Below are 8,498 nucleotides of genomic sequence, written 5' to 3'. Positions count from 1 at the left end.
GCTGGTTTGGGATCAGTTTGAAATGTTTTGAATGTGCATTCTATATTAAATATTTAACAAAAACCAAGTGTGTGTATTTACTCATTTATAGTTTTTAGGCATTTCCTGTGCGTTTGGGAGGGTTTTAGACAGTTTGGGCTAGAAACATTCAATTGTATCTGGCAGAACTGACCACCATTTTCTTGTTGTAATAGTGTTGTGTGTGTTTGTCTGAGGATTCTCCCAGATACCTGCTTCTTTGCTTAAATTTGTATTTGCAGACTTCAAAAACTTTTTTTGTTGTTGGTTCATTAGTGGAACCATTAATCATCCTGATTAATTTAAAGTAAGTAACATGGCTTGGTGGCTCAGAGGTTAGCACTCTCTCCTCACTGCAGGAAGGTTGCTGGTTTGAGTCCCAGCTGGGCCAGTTGTCATTGCTGTGTGGAGTCTGCATGTTCTTCCTGTGTTCGCATGAGCTTCCTCCAGGTGGTTTCCCCCAAAGACATGCGGCATGATGGAATTGAATAAATAAAATTGGCCGAGGTGTGTGTGTGTGTGTGTGTGTGTGTGTGTGTGTGTGTGTGTGTGTGTGTGTGTGTGTGTGTGTGTGTGTGTGTGTGAGAAAGTCAACTGCAATATTTAAATTCACTTAATGTCCATTGCACTTGAGTTATAAAGTCCTATCAACATAATTCTTAATTACAGCAACTCATGTATTTAAGTTAACTAAAAATAGACCATGTCCATTACACTTGTATTGTCAAGTCCTGTCAACTTTAACCTGACTGAAGACAACTTCCCTATTTAAGTTCAGTAAACCTAAAATTTTAAGGCAGCACAAACACTTCCTTTTTTGTGTCTTACCAGTTTCCAACATTTTTCAAAATAACTTCTTTTGTGTTTAACAGAAAAAAGAACTTGTTTTTGACAAGCTACGGCCAAGTAAATAATGACAGAACTTTCAGTTTGGGGTGAAATATCCCTTTAACTACTGTAATGACCAGGGGCGGACTGGCCATCTGGCAGACCGGGCACTTTCCCGGTGGGCCGACGTACTTTTTGGGCCGGGCTGATCATCGTCTTATGATAAAAGGCTTAGCAGCCTATCGTTTTTTTCTGCCTTATTGATTGACGCTGCTGTGATCTGTGACTCTCTGAAAGTAGATGCTTTTTTTCCCGGACAGACAGACCGGGCCGGCCCATGTGACACCCTGCAGCCCATTGGCTCTTTTCGGTATTGACATTGGGCTGGCCCAATCACAAACTCCTATTTTGGACTCCGTGTGAGCGTGCGTCGTCTGTGTGTATTTGTCAAAATAGTCGAGAGTCAGAGAGAAGAAACGCAAGGGAGGCGCAGAGAAATCGCGGGAAATACACCGGCGTTTCATTTAGCGATTCTGAAAAGTTCTCTGTTCATTCTAGTACACGGCTAAAAACGCAAATCACGTGACCACACACTCTCTGCCCAGAGCTGCAGCCACTAGTTCAGCGGGTAAGCATAAACCCCAGGTGAGAGTATAGTGCATGTCAGACAGTTCATCTGCTGGATGATCTCATCTCACTATAGTTGTTAAACGTGATATTGAATTCATCTTGTTGTCTCTATCTAACAATTCTTATGTCTTTTGAATCACTTGTTCTCAGTTAACTATTTTGGCTGAGTGCAAAGATAAGCTAATATATTAATTTATGTAACCGCATACACTGATTCTGCACATTGACTGATTGCTAACCTTTATCGTTTAAATTTAATGTACGTTATACTGTTATAATGGCCATTATTGGTTATTAAAACTGATATTCTGCAAAAGAGACAGGGTAAAGTTCATTCTTTTCAATGGAAATGAAAGGAGACAGTTATATTTAAGCCCTGTTTTGTTATAAATATGCAGTGTGAAGATGATGCTCATAAAAATATGCAGCTACACGAGGCTGTTTGGTGTCTGTTAATCATAATATCAAAATGAAACCAATTTGACTTATATTATGTTTTCATTGTTTAGATAGTGAAACAGCAAGCAGGATGAGGTGAAAGAGGTTAAAATGTAACACTGTTCCCTTTGAAGATTTACCCATGCATTAGCAGGCAGTTTTTGTTATGTTTATTATTGAATATAGGCTGAGTGAATAGTATATTGAATAAGCTAAACTACTGGCTGTAGTGTATGAGTGTGTGTGTGAATGAGTGTGTATGGGTGATTTCCAATATTGGGTTGTGGCTGGAAAGGCATCTGCTGCATAAAACATGCTGGAATAGTTGGCAGTTCATTCCACTGTGGCAACCCCTGATAAATAAGGGACTTATGCGAAGAAAAATAAATGAATGAATAGTGTATTTTTTAGAACTCAACAAATATCTTTATGGACAGTATACAGAAATTAAATTGAGATTAAAGTTTGTATTTATTTATTTATTTCATATATATGGCTTTTGTGTTTTATAGAATATGAGTTGATAAAAATATTGGACATGCATAGATAGATAGCATTTTGATTGAATTTAGTGGGCCGCTCTGGCCCAAAATGCCAGGGCCGATTTTTTCCCCCAGTCCAGCCCTGGTGATGACCACTGTCTTCCAGGAAGAAATGTAAAGCACAATGTAGTGGTTGTGGTAATTATCATCTTTACTAGATTGTAAGTAGACTTCAGTCTTGCCCGAGACCATACGAGAGCTTGTTTACATGGTTTAAAGATGCTTCAAAACCAAAACCAAACCACAAGATGAAGACTCTGGGACGGGTTGGAGTTAAACTCTACAGGGTGGATATTCGCAGCCAAAGTTGAGAAGTTAAATATCTAGAAGCCTATCGGATGAAAACAGAATGTTCGAGGTGCAAAGGTCGAGGACAGACTGAAGCAAAATCTCTACAAATGACGCCTTTGGATTTCTGACGCTAACAAACCAACATAACCCACCAGATGGCGCTAAATGTGGTAAAATACAAAACAAGTAGGCTATCGTTTTTATCACATAAGTTTAGCTTTTAGATAATTATTTTTCTAATGATCTAATATGCAATAAATTTGTATTTTAAAAATGTTTTTTTTTCACATTTCTTTATTTTAAGTCTCAAGGAAATGTGGTTATGATGACCATCCGACAAGCTAATTCAGCTAAAAACACTGCTTAAAATGACACTAAAATGCAGTAAATCTCATAATTAAATAGAACATAAAGAAAACACTCCTTTCACCAGGCTGGTACAGGCCTGTTAAGTATCTTTGCATATTTTGCTGGTTCTCTCTCCAGACTTCAGCATAGTCTGCCAGTGTCCTAAAAACATAAAAACAACATTTGATTATGTGAGAATTATTGACTACAATTGTGGTAACCATGTAATTAATGAAGAATTTCCTAATTCTAGCTTTTTATTTTAAAGTAAAATGTACCTTTTTTCCCTTATGGTTTATTCAATGGCCACCAATGGCTAAATCAAAAACTAAAATTGACAATTCTGTTTTAATTATAATTTTTTATAACTATTAAAAATAAAATGCTGTAATTTATTGATGTTGTGTGTGTGTGTGTGTTCTTTTTTTCTTTTCCTTTGTTACGATAAGACAGTACAAAACTGTCTAAATATGTGATTTGTTAAACCAAACAGATGAGAAAAATAAATATACAAGCCTATATTTTGGGTTAAAAATTAATTATATTAAGAATTTGCAGTAAAAAAGCACTGGGACATTTTCCACCCAATTTTGACTTCTGAGATTTATCTTAATGTCTATCAAACACATTAGAACAACACATTAGACATTTCTGAAATCCGTAAAATGTTTTCTAACCACACAAGAATTTGGGTTTAAACATCATGTCTATCGTTGAACTTTCTTAAACTGGCAGATGTGAGGAAACAATTTCAAATGAACCTGCGAGGAGATAATTAATGCAGTCTCGCAGTTTCATATGACAAAAACAAAATAAATAGAATAGAAATGTTGTCAAATTTAGACCGATTTAAACCTACGGCTGTCAAAATACTAAATGAATACCTCGGTCAATCAAAGAACAGACTTCTTTTTAGTTTTTTCCAAAGGCCATTTCCAGCCTGCTTTGTCCTCATTTTCTCATTTACCCTGATGAGGCGATGTATATGTGAGACTTCAGGAAGGGGCAAAGTTTATCAGCATCAGACTGACTGACAACTCTTAACAAAGCTGAAACTCAATCCGACAAACCCCGTCAGTCCTGACAGCAGAGGAATGCTCTTTCAGACATATTGAAGTTGTCTTGGCATTCGGAATCCATCCATTATACATATCCAGCCTGTTTAATGAAATTTAAAGACAAGGAAAAAAGTATAAGGACTAGGAAGGAATCTGCTTTTGATTGGATTGTGAAATACATTACGGATTGTCTGTTTTGTTCTTGGATTGCCACTGGCATCTACTTTCGAGAAGGTTCAGAAGAGTTTTTAAGGGGATAGATCATCAAAAATGGCATTTTACTCATTATTTCAAATCTTTAAGGTTCTTTTTTTCTGTTGAACACAGAAGATATTTTAACGAATGTTGAAAATCTGTAACCAACCATTTTCACATTTTTGGTATGAAGTAGCAACTGAAATAAAGAAGAATTGGACTACTCATTTATTACATTATACCTTGGGAAAATACCAGAAACTGTTCCAACTATTGGCAAACACTTAATTCAAACTCGAAAATGGTTTCAGGTTGATCCTTCAACAGGGGCTCAATAGATAGGAATTGTAAAGGAAATACATAGTATGGAGAAACTGACGTTTAATCTGATTTTAAAAAAGTGCAACTATGTTTTTGTAAACAATATGTGATAATGTGCTTCAGATGTATTGTGACTTGATTTTCGTAACTCTTATGACAACCCCTTTGTTCTTTGTTTTTTTTTTTTTCTTTTCTTCCTTTTCTGTTTTTTTTTACTAATTAAAATAAAAAAGTAAAAAAGAAAAGAAAGACAACCTGTAACCATTGACTTCCATATTATTTGTTTTTCCTTCTATGGGTGTCAATCGCTACAGGTTTTCAGCTTCCTTCAAGGTATCTTCTTTTGTGTTCAACAGAAAAAAAAGCTTAAAGATTTAAAATACAAACAGTGAGTAAAATTACTTTTTTGGATGAACTATCCCTTTTTAAACTCATAAAGGTTTGTAAATGATGACAGAATTTAGATTTTTACTGATGGTCAAGTTTTGTCCTTAAAAAATTGTATGTACAACTCAAAATTTACAAACTAAAAAATCTAATTCACAGTTTTAACTGGCTAACACACTCACTCACTCACTTACTCACTCACTCACTCACTCACTCACTCACTCACTCACTCACGTAGTAAACTAAAACTACACTATGAACAATTCCCGTAAAATCTGTAAAAGCAGTTCGCCAGTAACTTACTGTAAATCAATTACACCAAAATACTGTACTTACATTTACAGCACAATCTTGCTGTACAGTATATGTATTTACAGAATTGTATGTGTATCTTTAACAGAAAATATAGTGACTTTTACAATGCATCTTTAAAATACAATAACATACTGCACAACTGTCCTACAGTAAAATACAGTTCATATTACAGGTAAATACTGTGTCATTTTCAAAGTTTGTTCACATTCATTCATTTATTTTCCTTCAGCTTAGTTCCTTTATTCATCAGAGGCCGCCACAGTGGAATAAATCGCCAACTTATCCAGCATATGTTTTACACAGCGGATGCCCTTCCAGCTGCAACCCAGTACTGGGAAACACCCATACATTCACATTCACATTCACACACATGTACTACGGACAATTTAGCTTACCCAATTCACCTATAGCGCATGTCTTTGGACTGTGGGAAACCGGAGCACCCGGAGGAAACCCACGCGAACACAGGGAAAGCATGCAAACTCCACACAGAAGTGCCAGCTGACCCAGCCGGGACTCAAACCAGCGACCTTCTTAAAATGTGAAAAATAACTATAAACAAAAAGCTAAAACTAAAAGAAACCTACAGTAACAACAATCACTGAACACAAACTGAAAATAATCTAGCAAATATAAATAAGTGTTTTTCAGAATTTATTTTTGATATAAACATAAAACATCTTTTCTTCATATGTAAAAAAAAAAAATAACTAAGGCAAGACTAACTACATAAAGTATGATACTTAATATGAAGAAGTTTGTCTAAATTCTATATAACTTTTACTTTTAATCATTGCATTTCTATGGTTTTTGGATTCAGTGTTTGTATAAACAATTATTAGATTTGTTTACTTAGAGGTTTGCACGAATGTTGATGTGTTCTGTTACTTCTGCCAAACTACAACTGCTAAAACAGAAACTAAATATATAAAACTAGATAGGAATAAAAACTAAACTACTGTAAATAAAACTAACCAAAACTAAACTGAAATGTACCACAAATTTAAAAATAGCGCTGCAATAAAATTCATTTTAAAACAAGGTGCGTTGACTCATGAACACCCACACAATCTGTTTTGGTTCAGAGTGTGTATTAAATTGCCAGGGTCACATGATTTCAGGAAACTGGGCTTGGTTACATCATCACCTAGTGCTTCCCAAATGGGATATATTGCCCTCCGTAGGGCATCAGAGGGCATTATTTCAAACAGAAGTGCTCAAAACTGGCCTTTTCAAAGGGTCCTTCAGAATAAAAGATTTTGAATCGTACTACTAACAGATATTTCAGGCACACATGATCCTTCACACAAGGAAATTGTTTGATGTCTCAGAATGACAACTGGAGGCTCGGAGTTCGACATTACCTATAAATGTATGTGTTGTATTTTTTAATAGTCTACTACTGTTTGATTTTCATTCATGTATTTTCCCTCAGCTTAGTCTCTATTTCATGAGGTCACCACAGTGGAAAGAACCGCCAACTATTCCGACATGTTTTACGCAGCGAACGCCCTTCCAGCTGCAACCCAGTACTGGGAAACACATATACAGTACACACTCATTCACACACACATTTATACACTACGGTCGAATAAATCCATTTCACCTACACTGCATGTCTTTGGACTGTGGGGGAAACCGGAGAACAGGGAGGAAACCCACGCGAACGCAAGGAGAACATGCAAACTCCACATAGAAATGCCAACTGGCCAGCCGGGACACAAACCAGCAACCTTCTTGTTGTGAGGTGATAGTCCCAACCTCTAAGCCACCATGACGCCCTTGAAAATATTTATCTTTTGTTTATATATTTATTTTCTAAAAAAATTATAAAAATAATCTAACCCTCTACTGCACGGTGTCACCATCTGGCAACATGATACTTATGTTCATTTCTCTGCCACTGTTTCTTTAAGACCAACATTATTATTATTATTTATTTATTATTTTTTTTGCAAAGAGAAGACCTTAGAGTAGCCAATGATGTGCTTTGGTTAAGTCACATGACATGCTGTGTTTTTCTGTAGCACGATTTGTGTCAGACTGGCGTTTCTCTAATATAATGTTGATTAGTCATATGTTAATGGCATTTTCATTATGGATAAAATCTAGTTTTCACGGCAATACTACTTTTGAATAGATATGAATACAGGGAACAGTGTATTAGCGAGCACCACCATGTTCTATGGTTATGTAAAAATGTAAGCGTGTCTGAAAACGTTCTGTACACACTATAAGTTTAAAGATAAAAGTGTGCTAAAGATATGTGGAGTTTTAGTTTTGGAAATGTACCAAAAGGTTTAGTTTTAGGCCTTACATATTACATTGTGCACTCAGAGCATAACATATGGCAATCTGTTGATTTATATATATTATTATATATAGAGTATATATACATATATCATTGCAAGACCACTTATTCAATCATTACAGGTCTATGTTGCATTCATATTTTAGTCTAAACACTGACAGTTCTTTTGGAAAAAGAGCAAGACTTACATTTTTAGAGGTCTTGGTCCACCTGGGCACCTGTTCACACTCATTCAGATGATCATTTTAATTAAACCAAACCGGCTAAATGTGAACAAACCCTGAATTGCCAACTGCTAAGCACTAGTCAATAGGCGTATATCATTTTTTTCAACACCATCTCACAGCAATTTGTAACTTTTTGATTTAGTGGCTAATTCGTATGATCTCATTCGTACAATTTAGTACAATTTGCTCATTCTCCAATGAGGGTTGGGTTTGGGGCGGAGTTGGGTACCACGTATCCATTTTAAAATTGTACATTTTCGTATGACTGAACTTGTACGAATTCATATGAATTATCCACTAAACTGACAAAACGTAAAATAGTTTCGTTTCTTCGTGAGATCAGGCTGCATTTATTAAGTTTAAACATGTTGTTTTCTTTCGAATAAAAGACTTTGAATAAAAGAAAGTAAATCATTATGTGTAATAAGTATATTGTCAGTGTGTGCTGTTGAGATGTTTTACCGGAGCCCAGTGTGAGTTCAGAGAGCATGACCACAGTAGTTAATATTTGATGTGCTCTTTGAAGCGAGGCGTATGTTAAGAGCACTCCGGATAATCAGGCTCAGCTGAAGATGAATTCTTGCTCTGC

The sequence above is a fragment of the Danio aesculapii genome, chromosome 4 (genome assembly GCF_903798145.1).
Source record: "Danio aesculapii chromosome 4, fDanAes4.1, whole genome shotgun sequence".
Classification (NCBI taxonomy): Eukaryota; Metazoa; Chordata; class Actinopteri; order Cypriniformes; family Danionidae; genus Danio; species Danio aesculapii.
Note: the sequence above shows the minus strand (reverse complement) of the source record.